Below are 24,861 nucleotides of genomic sequence, written 5' to 3'. Positions count from 1 at the left end.
CATTATACTAGAGGACTTACATATGCTATTTTAGTTATCAGTAGCACACAGTGAAACCTCAGGGAGGTGGTCAGAAAGCTGTATGAGCCAACTATATTAACTATGTGAGAAATACTCTAGGCTAAGAGGAACAGAAAATGCAAAATGCTTAAATCAGAAATAAATCTGGCATGGTTGAGGAACAGAAAGGTTAGAGTGGCTCAAACAAAGTATTCCAAGAGGAAAATGATGAGAGAGATGAGATCAGAGGTAGAAAGGGGTTGGATGTTGGATGGTACCCGGGACTTTATTCTAAATGTAACAGACAATCTCTGAATATTGTTTTATTTTGTTGTATATATGGATGGTACCCGGGACTTTATTCTAAATGTAACAGACAATCTCTGAATATTGTTTTATTTTGTTGTATATATACGAGGAATATTACTGATTTGTTTTTAAAAGGTTACTCCAATTGCTTTAAAGAGAATGGATTAGAGGAGGGAGGGAAGAAGGAGAAGCAGGAAGACCAGTCAGAAGACTGTTATGGCAGTCCACGCGAAAGATAACGGTAGTTGAATAGAGTAGTAACAGTGGGGAAAGAAACAAGTGGACAGATTGGGTATGAATTCTGCACTCACTGTTGGATTAGTTGTGGGAACAAAAACAACACATAGGTTTATTTGACTGAAAGCAACTAGTTAAATAGTGGTTCTATTTACTAAAAGGAGGAATTAGAGAAAAACAGGTTTGTTCATGTCCATTTGTTGGTGGTGGTTTTGTTGTTGTTTGGGGGGGAATGTGACTTAGTATGTCTTTGGCCATGTTAAATCTAGAATGTTTACAGGATATGCAAGTGAAAATATTGTGGATATACTAAATATACAAGTCCAGAAAACAAATGAGGAAAGGGCCAGAGATAAGGCACATCTGGTAACCATCAGCATATAAATGGCATTTTAGGCAATCAGACTAGATGAACTCACATACAAAGAGACTGTAGGTAGAGAAAAAGAACTTGACCAAGCTGTATGGGTCACCATTGTTTAGGAGGCCAGCAGATAAAGAATGGGAGTCAAGAGTAGTAGAGCAGCTAATGACTTAAAAAACACACAGTAAAAACAGCAGTAGTACTAGTAATAATAGTAATAATGGTTAATCCTTAGAATACTTCATATGTGCCAAACTATTCATTCAAGTCATTCAATCTTAGAATAATTTTGTGGAGCTAAGCAGCACTATTTTCACTACTTTCTAACAGAAAAACTTAAGAACAGAGGATAAACACCCTGCTTTAGATAGCACATCTTAGCTAAGGAAAACCACCAGTCAAGTGAAAGCTCATGAAAGAAAAGTATTTCAAGAAGCAGCAAATGAAGTCAGACAAGGATAGAGAAATTTCCCAGGATTTGAAACCATGGAAAACATTTGTGACCATTCTGTATTTGATTTTTCTTTATAACTTGTTAAGTCTGGGCATGTACCCCAATCTCTTCACGGGGTTAGTGTGAGAGATAAATAAGTTATTACTGAATATTCCATTACCTACCTATTAACAGACATCTCATCTTTCTTATTATAAATCATTCATGGTTAATAGCCTATTTTTATAGTATCATTCTCTAATAATATGAATATTTAAGACACTGTGGAGATAGAGCAAACCATTTGTTCCCAGAAGTTAAAGCCACTACTAACCACCCAGTAAGAGTGACCTTCCACTAAATTTGTATTTACCTCTAAAGAGGTACCTATGTCAAGATCAACAATTTGCCACATTTGTCTCAGATACTTAAAAATTATTCCAAGTGGCTCTTATAACCAGGATGAATCAGAAAGTGTACCTACCTCAACCAACTACCACTGCAATAAGGGTCCATGGAATGTGAAAAAAAAATCATAGCCAAGTAAAGCATTTTGGCTACAGCCATTAGATTTAAGTGTACCCCCACTCTAGTAAATTTATTCTATAGAGCCAATATATCACTATTTTCATACCTCAAGGGAATCTAAAGTATCAATGACAGTCTCATAAAAATATAAAAAAAAATTAGGAAGAGCCACAGAAACCATGTGTTTGATTGAAACAAATACACGAACTAGGGCTGGGATTAGCTGTTTAGCAATAGTTCACCAAGGCACTGATTTTAGAGCAAAAGTTCCATAGGGAGCTAAAACAAACAAACAAACAACAACAACAAAGCAGCACTGATATACAATATGCTTCCTCAATTTGGAGAACTTTTACTGATGGAATAGAGGTGCTACTAACAGAATGTAACCAACAGGAAATACCAACGATGACAAGTAATACGTAAATTTGGTACCACAGTTTGCTGAAATTAAAAGGCTCTCCAAAAAGTTATGAAAAACGATAGCCAAAAGCAAAGTAGCTGTGTGACCCAGAACAAGTTATTTAACTTGCATTACTATTCACTGGCATTTAATCGTAGTCTGTCCAGGTCTCTGCAATTTTTTTCTATAAAAGGCCAGACAATAAATATGTTAAACTCTGCAAGTTTTATCGTTTCTTTGCCAACTACTCAACTCTGCCCTTGTAGCACAAGAACAACTACAAACAAACTTTCCCTTACATCACTTGGCCTTTACTCATAAAAGCTGAAATCCAAAATTAACAATGAAAATTTACATATGACCTAACATTCCTGCACTATAATACAAAATTGAGAGGTGCCTGGGTGGCTCAGTTGTTGAGCATCTGCCTTCTGCTCAGGTCATGATCCTGGGGTCCTGGGATTGATCCCCATCCCCATATCCAGCTCCCTGCTTGGCAGGAAGCCTGCTTCTCCCTCCCCCACTCCCCCTGCTTGTGTTCCCTCTACCACTGTGTCTCTCTGTCAAATAGATAAATGAAATCTTTAAAAAATGATAATAAAAGAAAAAGATAAAAATTGAGCATGCTCCATATAGTTTATATCATCTTCACTACAAATGAGAAGGAAAGCAAAGTGTAAGGCACATAGACATACCAACAAATCTGTTAATGCTATTAAGTAATTAATAGAATACCACCTTTTCAAATCTGTACAAATGAAGAAAATATAGTTAACAATTTTTTAATTCAAATTTCAAAACTTCTTCTTCTAAACCTTTAAGAACAAACAGCCTTGGCATAAATTAACATTGGACATAGATCTTTATCTGTAAATATTTCCACATCAATAAAAAATTTTAAATTGCTCAACTGTGATTGGGCAAGGAACAAGCACTATTTGATGATTTCTATTTATCAATAACTCTATCCTTACAATGATTTCAGTATTTCCATTGTACCCTACTCTTTCTCTACTTAGCTGACTCCTAGCTACCCCCCCCCAAAAAACACCCATAAAAAACCCTGATAGATACTCTAATAGTGATGTTATAATACAACATTCAACGGCATCCATTATCTCCAAATATGTGAAGAACTGATCTGAGATATGCTATCGTGACATGAATAAACAATGTACCAATCCATCAAAACTATCCTATGCTTGTCTTTTCTCTTATACTCTTCCACCCTGGCTTTCTCTAGACAAGATTTAGCTTCTATTCTGTTCTGCTGTTTGGATTTACACTATTATTATGGACTGAACTGTATTACCCCAAAATTCATGTGTTGAAGCTATAACCCCCAATGTGGCTATATTTGGAGACAGGATGTTTAAAGAGGGTTAAATGAGATCATCAGACCCTAATCCAGTAAAACTGGTGTCCTTATTGGGTCAAAAAAAAAAAAAAAAAGGAAGAGACACCAGAGATGCACATGCACAGAGAAAGGGCCATGTAAGGAAAAGGTGGCCATCTGCAAGCCTAGGAGAGACAGACCTCAGGAGAAACCAAACCTGCAAACACCTTGACCTTGGACTTTCAACTTCAAAAGCTATGAGAAAATAAATTTCTGTTACTTAAGCCACTTAGTCTATGGTATTTTTTAAAAATATTTTATTTATTTATTTGACAGACAGAGATCATAAGTAGGCAGACAGGCAGGCAGAGAGAGAGAGGAAGGCAAGCAGACTTGATCCCACGACCCTGGGATCATGACCTGAGCCAAAGGCAGAGGCTTTAACCCACTGAGCCACCCAGGTGCCCCAGTCTATGGTATTTTGTTATGACAGCCCTATCAAGCTAACACAGCTATTCAGCAGTATCTGGTACACAATTACTAATACACCTTAACTTGATACTATATTATAATGAACTCTACAGGATACAAACTCTAGTTTTCTGCCATTGCCTGAGAAATACAATGCCCTCCCTCTGTGCCTCATATATGTATGGTTTTCTTTTTCTATCAGAGCTTGAAATATTATACTCAAGTTCCTTTCTCTTCTACCCCTCAACTGTGATCGTTTCTGATTTCTACTCTTAGTTATTTAGGAAAGTCAGACATCTGCTTTCCAACACACTATCAAATATGTAATCTGACATATTTGCCACTTGCCACTCTGACACCTTCCCCTCCCCACCTCCAATCCAGCCCTTTACCATCTGCTTCATATATACTTCTCAGCCTTGGAACTACTAACACTAGGCATTCAGAAGCATCACCAACCAATGAGAGCACTTCTGGTCCATGAACAAAACAACAGCATGCTGCTTTCTATTATTTATCTTATTGCTCATACCAGTAGGCTATCTTTTATAGCTACTCCCTGAGTTGGGAAAATTCAATGTTTGACTCCATGTAGCTACCAAAGTGAAAAACTTTGCTCTTCAAATACTACCTAAAAAGATTCCAGCTTTGTGGATTTCCATCAATAAAACGTATGCTAAGAGTTGACTTTTCTACTTACATTAATAGGTCTGTGCTCATTTATCCAGTTATCCAGTCTCCCTTCTCTGACCAACAATGTGCATTTCTACAAAGCAACATCAATCCCAAAATATGAGTATGTTCAGAGAATAGAGTATCCCTTACCAACTTACTGAAGAATAAAGCCTAAAATTTTGTTCTCATTAGAATAGTACACTGAACAACTAAGTTAATGCTTCAAAATACTCATCAAATATGGCCTTACTGCCTCAGTAAGAAGCAACACATTATGGAAAAATGTATCACTTTTATTCCTTCAAGACCTTGATTTTTATCAACACAATACTGCCAGACCACTTACAAAAAAGTTTAATCTTGAAAGTTTTCTTGGATTTTGGTCCTTTTAAAAAGGTGGCTTCATTCACTATGTGTCAAAAACTGTATTGTGCCAATGACTTTAAGTGGAATTCTTAACAATCTTATCTCTACGTTGTCACACTGTGAGATAACAATGCTAAATTAATAATTTATGAAGAATAAGTATTCACGATAAGAAGCTATTAGTTTTATGTCAAAGTGCAAGTTCACCATTATTTTACTGCACAGCAATTTCAATTTATAAATTACTTATTGATATACCAGTAAAATCGCAGCTATTATGAATTTTTGAGAAGTCATTCTAGAAATCCAACTTTTCCAATGCACTGGAAGTTCAGCTCTTTAAGGATTAGAAGTTGTTTTCAAATACTCTGGATGAAATTATTTCCACAAGATATTTCTTTTTTTTTTTTTAAGATTTTATTAATTTACTTGACAAAGATCACAAGTAGGCAGAGAGGCAGGCAGAGAGAGAAGAAGGGAAGCAGGCTCCTTGCTAAGCAGAGAGCCCGATGTGGGGCTCAATCCCAGGACCCTGGGATCATGACCTGAGCTGAGGGCAAAGGCTTTAACCTTACTGAGCCACCCGGGTGCCCCTCCACAAGATATTTCTAACTTTATTTCTTTTTAAGCAGAGTATATACTAAATATAACTTACATATTTCTGAAGAATCTGGAAATCTCGTAGTGAATGTCAATTTTTACATGATAGTCGTATTCATAGAAACTACAGATATACATAAGCATGGTTCTCCGTCCCTATCTCAGTATCCTCAAATTGGCTTACTTTTAGTTCATAGAAAAGCTTTCCATGCTGTCAGCCTAACAACCTACAAATGTCCCTCTGTTCTCATTGCTGCCTAATCCATGTGACCTTAGAAACCAAATACTTATCTGAATTGTCTAAAATAAGTCTAACCTCTAAATGAAAGTCTAAGGGATTCTCATACAAGTACAGAAATGTTAACCATACATTTTCATAAAATCTCCATTAATCATCTAGAGACTTTTTTCCCTTTTTTGCAACATAACTTTATGGAGAAAATATGGGATTTATAGTCACACAGGGGTTCAGATCCTACTTTTAGCATTTATTAACTGTATAGTCCTGGGTAAATAATAAACCACATTCCCTAAAAGTTTGTATACTTGTTAAAAGAAATCACCATCATCATCACCTCACAGTTGCTATGAAGATAAATGTGATACTGAATATTAAAAAACAGTGACTTTTACAAAGTAGGTGCACAATTAAAAGGTCTACTTTCAACTTTGATTCACTTGTTAATGTGGAAAAATTTGCTCAATTTTAGCACCATTTATATAGCCAACAAAAATTCCATTTCTTTTTCAACATTTCTAAGTTCTCTAGTATCCAAATATGGTGTCAGTTTCTCTCACCAAATAGCTTTTGAGTATTTTATGCCTTTCCTGTCCTCTGTAACTGAGACTTCTCCTGCATGGCCCAAGCAGCTGAAATCCTTAAGACTGTACTGGGAACAATGGAGGGGAGGGGGACTGTATTGGGAGCATGGGAAAGAATGTGCAATCCTAAGTGCTCACACTCTAGATGATGAATAAATTTTCCAAAGTCAAAGTCTCTGTCTGCTACTTACTAGTAACTACTATGTTACTAGTAACATAACTTAGGGGCAAGCTAGTCTATCTCTCTGAGACTTAATTTCTTCATAATGAAAAATAATATCCAAAAATATGGTCAATTATTTGAAAGAAAAGAGATTTTAAAAACTAAATAAATTAGAAAAAATACATATTCTTAAAAGTATCAAAAAGCTGACAAGATAGCAGGGAATCATAAGCCAAAACATAAGAAAGGGCAGGGAATTCAGAGAGGAAAACAGAGTGCTGAAGCCAAGTTTGCCCCTAACCAAAGCCAAACTTGGGCTTTGATTATTCCAGTCTCATAAAGATAGAAGCCAAGCCAAGGGCCCACCCTAGGTAGGTAAGTCTGATAGGAGACCCTATACCATACAACTGGAACCCATATAAAATTAACCAAAGAAAAGCTCTTCCATTCTAACCCATGCCCTAAGAACTATAATGAAAGTTGCTTTGGCACTGAACTGTAAAGGAAAAGGAGAAAGGAGAGTTCCTATCAAATTAAAACTTCTTCAGTACAGGGACAGCTATAAGTACTTTAGGATCTGGTAGTCAGAGATCTCTGCTGCAACCATTCAACTCTTTGTTGTAGCTGGAACAGCCACAGTCTATAAACAAATGAGCATGCTGCATTCCAATAAAACTTTATTTATGGACACTGAAAGTTAAGTTTCATATAATTTTTACATGTCACGAAATATTTTTTTCTAATCATCTAAAATCTAAAAACCATTCTTAGCTTGCAACCTTACAAAACCAGGTAGCACAGAGCAGTTTGCCTTAAGTTGTAATAGTAAGACACACCACCACTTAAGCTACCACTATCCTACATACACAGATTTGTGACCCTAATTCACATCACCTGGATGGCAACACAAAACAAAACAGGTCAGGCACCTGGCTCAGTCCATTAAGCGTCTGCCTTCAGAAGGTCATGATTTCAGGGTCCTGGGAATGAGTCCCACATCAGACTCTCTGCTCAGTGGATAAACTGCTTCTCCCTCTCATTCTCTGTGCTCTCCCTCTCTCCGTCTCAAATAAATAAATAAAATCTTTACAAAAAACAGAAACAGGTTACAGGCATTTAGGACATGCCTGTGCAAATGTCACAAATAATGTCTCAAGGAAATTCATTATTTAGACGAAGCACAAAGAAAACAAAACATCATGAATGAGAGCAAGTAAATAAAGGTTAGAAACAGATCTACAAAAATGTCAGATATTGGAAATGTTCATACACAAAACATAAAATAGCTGGCTTACTAATATTTAAAGCAAAAAAGGAAACTGAAAATATTAGAATGGAACAAGAACCATAAAAATGACTTGGAAGATAGGGAAAACAACTTCTAAAATTGTGAAAAACAACAATTAAAACTAAAATAAAATGGAACAGTGAAGAAATTACCCATAATGAAACAGGAAAAACATAAGAAAAACAAGTGAAGAAACACATAAAAAGAGAAAAATTAATAGACATATAAATTGGAGATCCAGAAAAGAAAGAGTACTGAAATCATAACACCGTGTTCTTTGAAAGCAACCAAAAATCAGTAATAAAATGATGACTAGGAGTTAACAAATGGTATCTTTAACACCAACATACATCCCATCCCACATACCCCTACACAAGGTAATGTTCACACTCTTCCCCACCTTCTCTCCCCATTGAACTTGGATGGACCATTTTTAACTGTCTCCACCAACAAAGTGCAGTAAAGTGAGGCTGTATGACTTCTAAAGTTAGGTCATAAACAGTAACATGGCTTCCACCTAGCACTTTCTTCCTCAGGAATTCCAATGGTCATAACAGAACAACACTTTAAAAGCTCCACGGAGGGGCGCCTGGGTGGCTCAGTTGTTAAGCATCTGCCTTCAGCTCAGGTCATGATCCCAGGGTCCTGGAATGGAGCCCCGCATCGGGTTCCCCACTCAGCAGGAAGCCTGCTTCTCCCTCTCCCATCCTCCTGCTTGTGTTCCCTCTCTTGCTGTGTCTCTCTCTCTGTCAAATAAATAAAGTCTTTAAAAAATAAAAATGAGGGACGCCTGGGTGGCTCAGTTGTTTAAGCAGCTGCCTTCAGCTCAGGTCATGATCCCAGCTTCCTGGGATCGAGTCCCGCATCGGGCTCCTTGTTCTGTGGGGAGCCTGCTTCTCCCTCTGCCTCTGCCTGCCACTCTGTCTGCCTGTGCTCGCTCTCTCTCTCTCTCTGACAAATAAATAAATTTAAAAAAAAAATCTAAAAATAAATAAATAAATAAAATAAAAAATAAAAATGAGATATAAATAAATAAATAAATAACGAAAGCTCCATGGAGAGCACCTGAGTGGCTCAGTCGGGGGTTAAACATCTGCTTTCAGCTCAGGTCATGATCCCAGGGTCCTGGGATCAAGGTCCACATCAAGCTCCCTGCTTCTCCCCCTCCCTCTGCTGCTCCTCCTGCTCATACTCACACACATGCTCTCTCTCTCTCTCAATAAATAAATAAAACCGTATTAAAAAAAAAAAGGGTCCAAGGAAAAATCCACATGGAAAGGAACTGAGACAGAATTGACAAGCTGAAATGCTCCTGAATTCCTGACCCACAAAAACTGTAAATGATAATAAGCCACTACATTTTGGGCTTAATTTGTCATGTCACAAAAGATAACTAACTGCTTCTCCCCCTGCTTGTGCTCAAATAAATAAATAAATAAATAAAATCTTTTTTAAAAATAAAAATAAATAAAATACAGTCCTAAATAATCCATGTGACAAATAAGTAAATAGAAAATATTTTCAACTAGACTATACAAAAATACTTGTGAGATGCAGCTAAAGCAATACTTGACAGGGAAACTTATAACTCTAAATAGGTATAACAGAAAAAACAAATATCAGGGAATCATCTATTCAAGAAGATAGGAAAAGAATAGCAAAATAAGCCCAGGACAAGTAAAAGGAAGTAACAGAAATGAGAAATAAAAGAAAATGTATATTAGAAAGGTCCAGGGTGCCTGGGTGGCTCAGTTGGTTAAATGTCTGCTCAGGTCATGATCTCAAGCTCCTGGGATGGAGCCCCACATCAGGCTCCCTGATTAAATGGGTCTACTTCTCTTTCTCCCTCTGCCCCTGTCCCTCCCCCCTCCCCAACCTGCTGATGCTTTCTCCCTCTCAAATAGGTAAAATCTTTAAGAAAAGAGAGAAAGGCCCAACAAAGCCAGAAGTTGGCCCCCTAAAAAATAATAAACTGGCAAACTTATGGCAAGAATGATGAGGAAAAGAAAAAACGAAAGGGATCAGGAATGACAAGGGGGCAAAAACTACTACAAATGCTGCACATGTTATAATACTAAGTAAATTTGGGGGTGCCTGGGTGGCTCAGTGGGTTAAGCCACTGCCTTCGGCTCAGGTCACGATCTCAGGGTCCTGGGATCGAGTCCCGCATCGGGCTCTCTGCTCAGCAGGGAGCCTGCTTCCCTCTCTCTCTGCCTGCCTCTCTGTCTACTTGTGATCTCTCTCTGTCAAATAAATAAATAAAATCTTTAAAAAAAAAAAATACTAAGTAAATTTTTTAATAAAGATGAAACTGAAAAAAAATCCTAAAAATATATGTAACTTAGCAAAACTTTCTCAAGACACAGAAAACTTAAGTGGCCCCATTAAAATAAAATACAATGACTCTAATATAAAAAAATCTTCCCATAAAGAAAAGTCTAGAGCCATATTGCTTTACAAGTTCTCCCAAACACTCAAGGAATAAATTCAATCTTAAATAAATTCTTCCCAATTCTTTTTATGAAGCTGGCATAACTCTCAAATCAAAAATTCTGGCAAGGACCAGATTAGAAAGAGAAATCATAAGCCAATCTTAGCCCTGAACTTGTATGCAAAAATTCCAAACAAATATTAGCAAACAAAAACCAGGATTATAAGTATAATATACTATAACAAAGTGAAGCATATCCCAGGAAAGCAAAGATAAAACCAATATTACTATCAGATGGCCAATTAATATAATCAACCATATTTTAAGAAATCCCTAAAAATTCAGTATTTAGTCATGTCTCAAAAGGAGTCTTCACAAACTAGGAATTGAAAAGAACGTCCTCAATTTGATAAAAAGGTACCTACAAAAACCTACAGCATAGTTAATGGGGAAAGCCTAAACACTTTTTCTTTGGTATCAGGAACAAGATAAAGATGACCCCTATATACTTCTATCAATATTATACCAGTGATCCTAAGCGCATAGGAAGCCAAGAAAAAAATAAATAAACGGCATAAGGATTAGAACAAGAAATAAAACTGTTTTTATTTGCATATGACATAATTGTGTATATGGAAAATTTGAAAGAATCTATAAACTCTTGTTAATTTATAATTTGCTACAAATTGAGGATGTAAACAGACATTTTTCCAAAGAAGACATACAGATGGCCAACAGACACATGAAGAGGTGCTCAAATCACTAATCATCAGGGAAATGCAAATTAAAACTACAATGAGGTACCATGTTGTACTTGTCAGAATGACCAGAATCAAAAAGACAAGAAATAACTGTTGGAGAGGATACAGAGAAAAAGGAATCCTCACACCCTCTGTGGGAATGCAAACTGGTTCAGCCACTGTGGAAAACAGTATGGAGGTTTCTCAAAAAATTAAAAATTGGGGGCGGCTGGGTGGCTCAGTGGGTTAAGCCTCTGCCTTTGGCTCAGGTCATGATCTCAGGGTCCTGGGATCGAGCCCTGCATCAGACTCTCTGCTCAGTGGGGAGCCGCTTCCCCTCTCTCTCTGCCTGTCTCTGCCTATATGTGACCTCTGTCAAATAAATAAATAAATCTTTTAAAAAAATTAAAATTGAAATACCATATAATCCAGTAATTCTACTACTTGGTATTTACCAGAAAGAAAGAAAACAAAACCCTAATTTGAAAAGATATATGCAACCCAATGTTTAGGGCATCACTGTTTACAAGTGGCCAGGATATGGAAAAAACCTAAGTGTCCATCAATAAATGAATGAATAAAGAAGATGTGGTATATATGTGTGTGTATATACCTGTGTGTATACATATATATGTACATACATATAATGGAATATTACTCAGCCATAAAAAAGAATGAGAGCTTGCCATTTGCAATAACATGGATGGGCTTAGAGAGTATTATGCAAGTGTAATAAATCAGACAGAGAAAGACAAATATATCATATCACTTTTATGTGGAATGTAAAAAAAAAAAAATGGACAAACAAAAAAGGCAGAAACAGACCATAAATACAGAGAACTGGTGGTTGCCAGAGGGAGGAGGTTTAGGGGTTGGGCAAAATGAATGAAGGGAGTGGGAGGTACAGTCTTCTAGTTATTGGAATGAATAAGGCACTGGGAGGAAAGGTATGGCAAGGGAATAAAAAGAAAAAAAAGAAACAGATATAAATTGATATTAGTTTCATATATCTATATGCAAGCAACAATTAGAAAATAATCTTTAAAGATATCACTACTTAAAATTGCATCAGAAAATATGAAGTGCTCAAGAATCTAACAAATAATGGACAAAGCATCTACTGAAAAAATGAGACTTAGTTATGAATCATTACCAAAATGGGAAGATATCCATGTTCATAGACTATAAGACTCAATGTTGGAAAAATAACAGTTCTCCCCCAAATTAATCTACAGAATCAATTAAGTCTCACTAAAAATCCCAAATGTTGTTTTTACACTGGATTATTTAGTGAGTATGTCTGTGTGCAGAATATGACACAGTGATTCTAAAATATATATGAAAGTGCAATGGGCCAAAAACAGCCGAGACTCTCTTGATGAACAAGCACAATGTGGGAAAACTTGCCTCACCAGATATCAAAACCTATAAAGCTAGAAGTAGTTAAGAGTGTGTTACACATTCAGGAATAGACCAATACAGCAGAGGGCCAAGTCCAGAAACACACCTACATAAAGATGGATACTTAATATATGTCAGATGTGGCACTGAGATCAGCTTAGAAAAGATAAACTTTTCAAAATCAATGTTAGGATAATCAAGTATCCATTTGGGGTGGGAATAAAATGAAACTAGACCTCCCATTATACACAAAATCTATTCCAGATAAAGAGCAAATTTTTGAAAAGTTAAAACTTAAAAGCTCTTAGATAATAATGAAGGAACATCTACTGTAATGTAGCCTAGGAAAGGGTTTCTTTAAAAGGGTTCAAAAGCACTAGCCAAAGTTGATAAATGCAACTACATTAAAACTGAAAAATTTCTGTTGATCAACAGGCACCACAGAGAGTAAAATAACAAGCCAAAAAACATAAGATACTTGTAAAAGGTATAACTGAAGGACCGCATCCAAAACAACTACAGAATTACTAAAAATCAGTAAGAAAAAGCTGAAACCATCTAAAAGAAAAATATTGGGCAAACAGGCACATCATATGAAGAAACTATGAAAGATGTACAACTTCATTAGCAATCATAGAAATTCAAGTTAAAATCAAGAGATACACCCTTCAGATTGGCAATACCAAGCATTAAGAATGTAGAGCAATGGAGTGGTACTTGGCTGACTCAGTCAGTGGAGCCTGCCACTCTTGATCTTGGGGTTGTGGATTCAAGACCCCTGCTGGGTGGGTACAGAGATTACTTAAAAATAAAATCTTAAAAAAAAAAAAGAATGTAAAGCAATGGGAACTCAAATACTGTGTTATTGAAGTATAAACTAACATAATAATTCTGAAAAACACTTTGCCATTATCAAAGTTGGACATACACATACCTCACAACCTGACAAATCCATTCCTACAAATTCTAGAGAAACATCTGCACACTTGGAAATATGAAACAGAAGACCACTCACCACCAAATTGTATAATAGCAAGGAAATGAAATAAACTTAAATGTCCATTAAAACTAGAATAAAAAAAAAATAGAATGAATAAATAGTAGTGTAATCGTAAAACAAAATACTTGACCACAGTGAAATCTAATGAACTATGGCTAATTACAACAACCTACAACAAATTTCACAAACGCTGAACTAAACATTTCATTTCATTTTATTTTATTTTATTTTATTTACTGAGACAGCAGGGGTAGGGAGCAGAGGGAGAAGGAGAGAGAACCTTAAGCAGGCTCCATGCCCAGCACAGAGCACAACACCATGCTGCATCTCATGACTCACGTCCTCAGCAGAAATCAAGAGTTGGATGCTTAACTTAACCAACTGAGCCACTCAGATCACCCTGAACTCAATTTTTTCGATCACATAATATACTATATGAAGTTCAGAAACAAGAAAAACTTATTGTTTATGAATAGGTAACCTGAGATTCAAAATTATGAACCAAAGCACGAAAATGATAGTCAAAAAATTAGGGTACAGGGGCACCTCATTGGCTCAGTCATTTAAGTGTCTGCCTTCAGCTCTGGTCATGATCCCAGGCTTCCTGCTCAGCAGGGAGTCTGCTTCTCCCTCTCCCTTTGCCCCTCCCCCACTTAATCTCTCTGGTTCTCTCCCTGGTTCTCTCTCCAAAAAATAAACAAAATCTTTTAAAAAATAAGTTAGGGTATTAACTACTTCCACAAAGGGGGATGTATATCAACAAGAGCAAGGGAAGAGAGAGGTATGGGGGAGGCAATCCTGTTTTGTTGGTCTGAATGATAACAACACAAATATTGACTTCACAATTTTCTTTAAACTGCAAGTTTTATTCTATTTTCCTGTATATATGAATAAAGAGGAAAAGTAACTGCATACAACTGCTATGGTAATTTAATACAATAAAGCAACTTATGTAAGTATGGTACCTAGTTTGCATTAAAAAAAAAAACTACTACAATTACGTAATTTTTGTATCCTCCAAAGTTGCTTACGGTAGATACTCAAATATATTGTCCAGTAAATGAAACAAATTCAAATGGTAAATACATTTACCATGGTGAACACTGCCTAATGGGTCATGTACAGAACATACTATGGAGTCCCAACGTTGTACACCTGAAACTAATACAACATTGTAGGTCAACTACACTTCAATTAAAGAAAACCCAATAAGTGAAAAAATTACTTAGAATCACTGGAGTAAAAGGCAATTTAATGAATGGCTAGGCTGCCTAACTTCCAATTTCTACTTCACAAGCCCCAGAGCTTGAATTCCTGCTATCCTAAGAGGTACCCTTCGCTCTACCTTTGATATTCCCAATCTCTTAGTCTCTATACTCATAGTATACACCTTACTACACATCAGACTATCAGCAACTGTCACTGAACGCTTGGAATCTAAAATCTGAGAGGTTTAAGGCAAGAAAGAGGAACAGGAAAAGCTAAAATTAGGGAGAGGGAAATTGTGGGGGAAAAAAACAGTGGGGAGAGAACTTGAGTTATCCTTACATGAAAACACCCAGAACATCAGTTCTTTAGTTCTAATGCTTTAAGAAGCCAAGAAGCAGAGGTAGAAAAAAAAAAGTAAATCATCTATTGTCTGACACAGGTTTCATACAACAATTAAACAAGAATTACACTGATACCAGTTACCTAATATTTAGGGGCAAGAAAGTGTATCTATGTCCCAAGATATATCTACTTCTGAAAGTCTCTTAACAAATAAATAAATAAATAAAGCTCCCTAAAAATATAGGCTCTCCGGAAGAAACCAATTCCTTCTCAATTACTTGAGGGAAGAAACTTTATTTTTTAATGAATTTATTCCATATGTATTACTTATTAATCCAAAAGATTAAACACATATCAGATCTAGACTCATTCATAAAATCACTACATCAGCACAACAGAATATTATGAATCCATGAGAAAGATCTGAATGCGCCACTATGGAGTGCTCTCCAAAATATATTAAGTGGAGGGAAAAAAAAGAGGTACAGAACAGTGTATGTAGCTAGATACACACACACACACACACACACCCCTACCTTTGTCATACGAAGGGTGAATACATACACACATCTTACTTTTGAAAGAAAAAAAAATTCTGGAATGACAATCAAAAACTCACAAAAAATGGTTACCTCTATGGAGAGCAAAAACTAAGAGTTTTAATGTAAGAGATTAAAACAACTTTTAAAAAAAAAGACTGAGGAGCGCCTGGGTGGCTCAGTGGGTTAAAGCCTCTGCCTTCGGCTCAGGTCATGATCCCAGAGTCCTGGGATCGAGCCCCGCATAGGGCTCTCTGCTCCACAGGGAGCCTGCTTCCTCCCCTCTCTTTCTCTGCCAGCCTCGCTGCCTACCTGTGATCTCTGTCAAAAAAAAAAAAAAAAATCTTAAAAAATTATCAATATGGGGGTGCCTGGGTGGCTCAGCTGGTTAAGCAACTGCCTTTGGCTCAGGTCATGGTCCCGGAGTCCTGGGATCGAGTCCCAATTAGGTTCCCAGCTCCATAGGGAGTCTGCTTCTCCCTCTGACCTCCCCTCTCATGCTCTCTCACTCTGTCTCTCTCTCTCTCTCTTAAATAAATAAAATCTTTAAAAAAAATTATCAATATGACCTCATGCTTTTTTTTCTCCTCCAGACAAGACCCAGAAGCAATGATAGTCCCATCATCCTCCGCTATAAGGAGACAGAGCTCCTTAGAGAAATCGCTGATTGCAGTCTAAAACAGGAAAGTCCATGGTGAGCCAAGACATCTTGGAAAAAAGTAAGGACTCACTCAAAGACTAATAATGCATTTATGCAAAAAGAACTGATGGGGGCACCTGGGTGACTCAGCAGGCTAAGCATCTGACTCTTGATTCCAGCTCAGGTCATGATCTGTGTTGTAAGATCACTGGAGTCAGGCTCCACGGCTCAGCATGGAGTCTGCTTGAGATTCTCTCTTTCCCTCTCCTTCTGCCCCTCCCCCTGCTCATGCTCTCTTGCACATGCATGCACACACAATTTCTCTTTAAAATAAATACATAAAATCTTAAAAAAAAAAAAAAAGGAAGAAGAATGGAGGAGTATGCTTGGAGGGGCTCCCAATGTCCTTATTTGAGACGATTTCATCATCGAAAAAACAATGTAACTCACTATAACACAACAAATAAAAACCAGAGAGAATATAAAACCATTCACTGTCACCATTGTAGATAACCATTAGGCCAAGGGCTCACTCTGAAAATTAGATGAGAAAGAATTAAGCATTTATTTACTCCGCCCTTTAGGAGGAACTAGAGTTTACTCCCAGCTGATGGAAGATTCTAAAGTTTTGTTAACTGAAGAATGATAGCTAATAAGTGTAAAAGAATTACAGAATTAGAAAAATCACCAATTCTCAACCTTCAATTCAGTAATTAATTTGCCTAAGGCTCAATAAAGGATGCTAAAATTATTAGATAAAACATACTTTAAGAATGGAATTTTATATGGTACCAAAGTATTACGTCCACAGATTATTGTATTTGATGATCATAGCAGGAAAAATACATTTCTACAATCAATGGAGGGACAGCAAACACCAACCTTAAATTTCATAAAATTTTTATCACTAATGGTGATAGTATGTACCTCCCATAATATGTAACATGAAATATAACATCACCTATGATGCATTCTTGCCAAAACTTTTTTAACAAGCATCTAATCAACCCTTTAAAATATAACTTCCAGTTTATAAGATACACAATGAGCAAAGGAACAAGTAAAACAAGAGCACAAAGAAACAGATAACTGTAGAAAACAAGCCATTCTACAAAGAAATGATCTGATCTTCTCAAAGAAATACCAGTAACATAAGAAAGAAGAGGAGAGAAAGGAGCTTTTCTAGATTAAAAGAGACTTAAAAGATAATCAACTGCAATGCAAAAATCTTGACTGAATTCTGGTTTGAAAAAATCATTTTATGGAACAAATGGATAAATCTAATAGACTGAATCTTAAATGCTATTAGGAAATTACTCAGGGCACCTAGGTGGCTCAGTGGGTCAAGCCTCTGCCTTCGGCTCAGGTCATGATCCCGGGGTCCTGGGATCGAGCCCCACATGGGGCTCTCTCTCTCTCTCTGCTCAGCAGGGAGCCTGCTTCCCTTCCTCTCTCTCTGCCTGCCTCTCCGCCTGCTTGGATCTCTCTCTCTGTCAAATAAATAAATAAAAATCTTAAAAAAAAAAAAAAAGGAAATTACTGTTATTTTTCTTAAATGTTGGTAATGGTGACTGTGGAAAATACCTATTTTCTTCTTTTTTTTTTTTTAAGCTTTATTTACTTAAATAATCTCTATACCCAAGGTTGGGCTCATGACCCTGAGGATCAAGAATCTCTAGCTCTTCTGAATGAACCAGACAGGTACCCCAAAAATATCTATTTTCTTAGAAGATAAATACTGAAGTATTTTGAGGTAAACATCATAATATTTACAGCTTTCAAAGGTTAAGTAAAAGTATACAAGTACACAAACATATGAAAAGCAAATATGGATGGCTATTGGTAACTTGAATCTAGGTGGCAGACCTATCAATGACCTTTGTTCTAATTGTTCAACTTTTCAATATTTTTCTAAGTTTTTTTATAAAAAAAAAAAGAGGGGAGGGGCAGGGAAGAGAACTAAAAGAAGACAAAGTTGCAAAAGCAAGTAAGGAAAAAGTACAATCTAAAAGTCATTTATAGGGGCGCCTGGGTGGCTCAGCGGGTTAAAGCCTCTGCCTTCGGCTCAGGTCATGATCTCAGGGTCCTGGGATGGAGCCCCACGTCGGGCTCTCTGCTCAGCAGGGAGCCTGCTTCCCTTCCTCTCTCTGCCTGCCTGTGATCTCTGTCAAATAAATAAATAAAATCTTTAAAAAATAAAAAAAATAAAAGTCATTTATAAACACATATCTAGGGGCGCCTGGGTGGCTCAGTGGGTTAAAGCCTCTGCCTTCAGCTCAGGTCATGATCCCAGAGTCCTGGGACAGAGCCCCGTATCGCCTGCTTCCCCCACCCCCTCTCTCTCTGCCTGCCTCTCTGCATACTTGTGATCTCTGTCTGTCAAATAAATAAAATAAAAAAAAAAAACCACACATATCTACACAGTCACCTGAAGAACTTTCTCTGTTACATTTTAAAAAGAAAAAAATTCAGAGATTACTCATCCCACTATCATCTAATCAATGTAAGTAAACAGATTTCAAACAAATACTTACACACTACAAACAGCAATAGTACTACAATCTGTCAATGATTTAAGGAATGTTTGTCATTGGCAAACAGAACGCTTTCTTATGATACCTCACAGTGAATCAAAATACATTCTAACACATCTATTAATCAAGAAAAGCATTTCTTTGAAATTTCTTTACTTCAAAAGTATGATCACACTTGAAAGACAGCTAGCCAACTATCTTTCTAAGATTTACTTCTATTAGCACCTAACTTTGATTAGCCATGTATTTATTCTTAACGTCCCACAATGAAATTCTTTAAATTTCTGATCTCCTATTTAAATATAAACATGGGGGGGGGGACTTGTTGAATATCAACTAAGTGCCTACTCTTTTAAATAAAGTGTTTAATGATAACCTTGTCTCAGGTAAATATTTCTAATTTGAGAAATGAACATTCTTGAAGCTCAGAAACGTTAAGTGACTTGCCTATAAATGACAGCTTATTAAGTGAGGAGGCTGGAAACTGAACTGAGGTCACTGGAAACCCAGGTTTGAAAGTCCATATTCTTTCCATTTAACTGGCCTTAATGGATTTAATATTTACAGACAGAAAAGCCCATCTAAGGAAAAAGTATGTTTAAAAAAAAACTTTCATATTCAAAAAAACTACATAATGATAAAGAAAAATCAAAACTGAGAAAAAGAAAAAATACACTCTAAAATTATTGCTGGTTGTAAAAAAGAACCAATTCGTAGCAAGCCAGCTGTCTATGACATAGGACAGCTAGTACTTTCCTAACTGTACATGTAAAATTACACTCCAGTTGCCCGTTGGATGACCCCTCTGCCAAAATATGCTAGCAACATAATTCACATTAAAACTCAGAGGCCAAACACCATTTGGAAAGAGCTTTACGTGTTTACACATCTCCAGCAAGTTCACCATTCAAAATTAATAGGCAATTTTCAACAAATATTCTTTGATCTATGATATCCTTTTTTGACACTCTAAAATATTAAACTTATAAACAAGAAAATAAAAAAAAATAAATAAATAAATAAACAAGAAAATCTACCTAAATACAAACATCCCACAACTGAATATTAGAATATTAATACAATGCAATTTTAAATTTGTCTGTTACATATTGGTATGCAAAACTGAACTACAACATAACTTATGTTTGTTCTTTCTATAGGATCAAAATCCCAGTATCTTTGTCTCCTTTATTTTTAAAGATCCACACAAAATACATAGAAAAATCTGTACATTGAAGAGTTTTTCCTATTTAAAATTAAATCCCTCTTTGAACTGGATAAGTAACTAGAAGAGCGCATGAGGTGGCTTATGGAGTCGAGATATTCTGCATCTTACTATGAGTGTTGATTACACTGATGTGTTTACTTGGTGAAAATTCATTTAGGATCTGTGTACTTTTCTGTATACTTTGTAATTTATAAAAAGCTTATTTAAATTCCCAATCTAAAAACCTTTCTTCCTATATTATAGGGATATCAAAGAAGCTAAAGCCTAGTGAAGAAAATAGACAAGTAATTAGGAATTTCACTAGGGAGCTATGACAGAAGCAAATACTACGTAGGAGCACCCAGGAGTGGCATCTAACTCAACCTAGAGGTTAAAAAAAAAAAAAAGCTTCCTGAAGATATAACTGACCTGCGTTCTCAATGGGAGAAGGGAAAGACAAGAAAGGAACAGAGATGCTAAGACCAGAGAAAAAGTGCCTTATCTGAGCAGAAACCCCAGTTCAATAAGGGTGAATCAAAGAATTTAAGGAAGAAAGCAAGGAAGGAAAGCCCAGAGAAGTAACAGGTCATGAAGAATCTCACATACAGGCCATGCTACAGTTAAGCTTTATCCTGAAAGCAGTGAGAGAGCACTAAAGATCTTTCAATAGGAAAGGACGTGATCAGATTTGCTTGTGTACTACAAACGTCATTTATAGTGTGTGCCATACTTGCAATCCCATCTTGTGAGAGATTAGCCTACACACTGCCCCATGCTTTTCACCATTATGATCCTGCCCCACACCCACAGGCACAAATAAACACAGGCCAACACTAAATGGCCCGGAGTGATCACATGACCCAGGTATACAGACTTGTAGCAGCCCATGAGAAAAAGACCTGAGCCAAAGAGACTGTTTCTTAGAAATTCAAACCAGAAGATTCCAGGGAGAAGGAAGAAGTCAGTAAACAGGAGCTCAAGTTAAAACGAGAGCATCCAGGAGGCAAAATGTTGGCACAAGAGTGACAGAGTAGTTATAAGGAAGCAGAAGTTAGGAATAAATGGAAGTTGGGAGATAGCAAAGGAAAAACTGGAGTAGAGAGAAAAAGTAAACCAAAGAGAAATAGTAAAAGTAGTTAAGACAAGTTAACCAAAGAGCTCTAGAGTGAAATCTGTCTTTTCCTGCTTCTAGCTTTATTTATTAAACTCCTATTCTTCTTGAGACCAAGTTGTTTAGCTTTTCCTAGGTTCCTTTATGCATGTTTCCTTTCAAAAAGCACTCTACTACTTACTGTAACTTGAGTCTCCTCTTTGCAAATGAAACAGCCTAACGAAAAGAGCATTTTAGAACACCTAATCTGGCAGCAGTGCAGAGAATGAATGGGAGGCAAAACAAGAGACAGAAAAGAGAAAGCAACAAGACCACTTAGAAAGCATTACAGGAGCAGCACAACAGACATCTGGGGTTAAGATAAAATAGAAACAGGGCACCTGAGTGGCTCAGTCAGTTAAGCATCTGCCTTTAGCTTAGGTCATGATCCCAGAGTCCTGGGATAGAGTCCCACTTAGCGCTCTCCACTCAGCAGGGTGTCTGCTTCTCTCTCTGACCCTCCCCCATCTTGTGCTCGCTCACGCGCGTGCACTCTCTCTCTGTCTCTCACTTGCTTTCTCTCAAATAAATAATAAAATCTTTTAAAAAATAAAGTAGAAACAACCAAAATAGCAATAAGAAATTATCTGAAATATCATGAGGGAGAATGTGCAGGATTTAATGATACTGGTAGTAAGATACAGAGTGGAGGATGATTCACAGGTTCCTGAAGACTTCTGGAGATGAAGATCATCTGGAGATGAAGATCATCATCAAGATAGGAAATCAAAAACAAAATTTTTTGTCGCAGTTTGTCTCCCTCTTTTTGGAAGAAAGAGAAGCAGAGAAAGAGTTTTATTTTAGGGGCACCTGAAAGGCTCAGTGGGTTAAAGCCTCTGCCTTCCAGTCAGGTCATGATCTCAGGGTCCTGGGATCCAGCCCCGCACTGGGCTCACTGCTCAGCAGGGAACCTGCTTCCCTTCCTCTCTCTCTCTGCCTGCCTCTCTGCCTACTTGTGATCTCTGTCAAATAAATAAAATCTTAAAAAAAAAAAAAAAGTTTTATTTTGTACAAGGCTGAAGTGCTTGTGAAATGTGAATCCAAGTGGAGATGTCCATTAGCAGTAATCACAGAGGTCTAGAATTAAAGAGAGGGATCTATGTACACAGCAACTCTAGATTTATGAATACATAAAGTCGATGTTAGATTTTAAAACATGACCCAAAATTCCCTAATATTTATTTCAAACTAAGTTAATAGAACGTGAAAAATCATGCAAACTAAGAAAATTAGTATTTGGGGCAACCATAGTTTCAAACATCCTGCACTTCTCCACAAATGAACACTGAACCAACTTCTACAAGAGCAAAACCCAAATGATTAGAAAAGATGGGTTTATGGTACTAATTTCTACTGAGGTTTTACTTTTTTTTTTTAAAGAAAATCTAAGTTAAAAAAAAAAATCTAAGTTTATTCCACTTCCCTCACAAACTATCCACCACTGATGTTAACTAAGGGAAAAAACTTAATCACATATTAGACTGTGTACTTCACTATTGATACTTACAGTAAAATTTTTAAAATAATTTAATCACTTAATTTACTAGCTTTAGACATTCAACTCTACCCTCGCTGTAAATGTTGGATCTCTGTCCTATAATCTTTTCTACTCTCATTTATACATTTTGCCCCAAAAATCTACTACAACCCAGAGGTTGATAATAAACTTAAGCCACAAATCCAGCTGCCTCTTGAACATCAAGATGTGACAGAAGTGTAATCACCCAAATGCAACTTGTCACAAATTAAATTCTTCTTTCTTGACAAAAATAAAAATAAAAAATCCCATTCCTCCTTCGTATCAATTCCCACTTCAGTGAAAGGTACAAGCTTGAAACCTAAATCTTGTATGAACCTTCTCCCTAATCTCAAATCCAATGAAATCACCAAGTCCTGTCTACTTCCAATACCCAAATACAGACCCGCTACCATCATTTGCCTGATATTCCTGCCTTTAGTCTTAGACTACTCTTTAATCCACTCTACCCACTGCAGCCACAGTGACCTTTTAAAAATGACAATCTGATCATTTCAGTGCCATAGTTTATATCCTTCAACAACTTATTTGATAAATATTATAATCACCATTAAAGCTAGTCACTCCACGGAAGCTCAGAAATTCAATGAGAACTTCAGTTATATCCTTTTTTGTAAAATCAATAAAAAGAGTCACTAGGGGGGCACCTGGGTGGCTCAGTGGGTTAGCCTCTGCCTTCAGCTCAGGTCATGATCTCAGGGTCCTGGGATGGAGCCCCGAATCGGGCTCTCTGCTCAGCGGGGAGCCTGCTTCTCCCCCTCTCTCTCTGCCTGCCTCTCTGCCTACTTGTGTTCTCTCTCTCTCTGTGAAATAAATAAATAAAATATTTTTAAAAAAAAAGAGTCACTAGGAAATTTGAAATCCTGATAATTACTTAGGACATAAACAGCTAATACATTTCAAAGAAAAGCACGTAGTGTTGGTTGTAAAAGCAAAGACTAAAAATAATCTCAACATCATAAAAGCAATACTATCCAGCCCATAAATGAGGCATTTCCATATGTACTGTTGTTATATGATTTCTAGGATCTACTATGAGGTAGGGGGTGAAGGGGCGAAAGCTGTAAAGTGTACAGGAAGCTACAGAGTGTAAAGTATTTGTGGTGCTTTTTAAGAGTATAATTTAATAATATAAATCTGAGAATGTATAGGCTTGTGTATGCCAAAAACATCACAGGAGGAACCCACATAAAGATGGAATAAAAGTTGCCTCTAAAGAGTGAAAATGGGTGATTGGAGAATACAGGGGGAAGAAAAACTCTTTACTGCATATTCTTTTGAATTTCTTGACTTTTACACTATGTCTAATTATTACCTATAATTTCAGTATGATGTTCTCCCTCCTCAGCTTCACACACAAATAAAAATTTTAAAAGTTCTAACTACAAAAACCTCACTATACTTCATCCCTATACCAACGTTTAAAATTAGATACTGGTCATTTAGTGTAACACTACATTTCCTTCTTGACAACTCAGAAGTTCAACTTCCACAAACAAAATTTTATCCACTATTTCACTATTGCTGAGAAGGCTGCTGGTAATGACATCAGTCAACACTGCATGGTAACTGTACTTGCTTCAAGGAGCAGAAATGTATTATTAAATTGACATCAAAATCTTCAAAGATCAAGAAAAACCACAAAACTTTTTTTCTAGAAAATTCAAAACAACACATTAAAAAAAGAATCCCCCGGTATCATTCAAAAACAAAGGAAAAATGCGTAAAAATCTACAGGAAGGTGAAGCGAATGATATTACATGGAGACACTGTCACATCCCTTAGTGTAATGTGACTTAATCCTTATAGAGGTCCCTTAAAGTCACACGTTCCACAGAAGACACGAGATGAGAAGCAGGCTGTGTGACCTATCAACACACACACCCTCTGCTCTGGGCTTCCACACTCTTCCCAGTCCCTCCCTTCTCAGCCACCAGATTAAACCCTCCAAACATGGGTGTCAGTTGGTCCCCTTAAACCCCACGGGCGAGGGGGGGCGGGGAGACACTAGATTAAGCAAACATCCCTCCAGGATTTAATGGAAAACCCTTTCAACCAAAGAAAAGAGAAAGATAACAAGGTCTGCCGGAGAGAAGGGCTGGGGAAAGGCTACTGTCTGATGATGTCTAAGAGGCG

General features: G+C 36.8%; 1 protein-coding gene across 9 annotated transcripts in view; it reads right to left on the bottom strand.

Moving 5' to 3' along the window:
• MYO9A (myosin IXA) overlaps positions 1-24,861 on the bottom strand; it is a 283,068-nt gene that overhangs the window by 256,935 nt on the left and 1,272 nt on the right. The gene's annotated exons all lie outside the window — the stretch shown is intronic.

The sequence above is a fragment of the Lutra lutra genome, chromosome 7 (assembly GCF_902655055.1).
Source record: "Lutra lutra chromosome 7, mLutLut1.2, whole genome shotgun sequence".
Classification (NCBI taxonomy): domain Eukaryota; kingdom Metazoa; phylum Chordata; class Mammalia; order Carnivora; family Mustelidae; genus Lutra; species Lutra lutra.
Note: the sequence above shows the minus strand (reverse complement) of the source record. Positions and strands in the feature narration are given on the sequence as shown.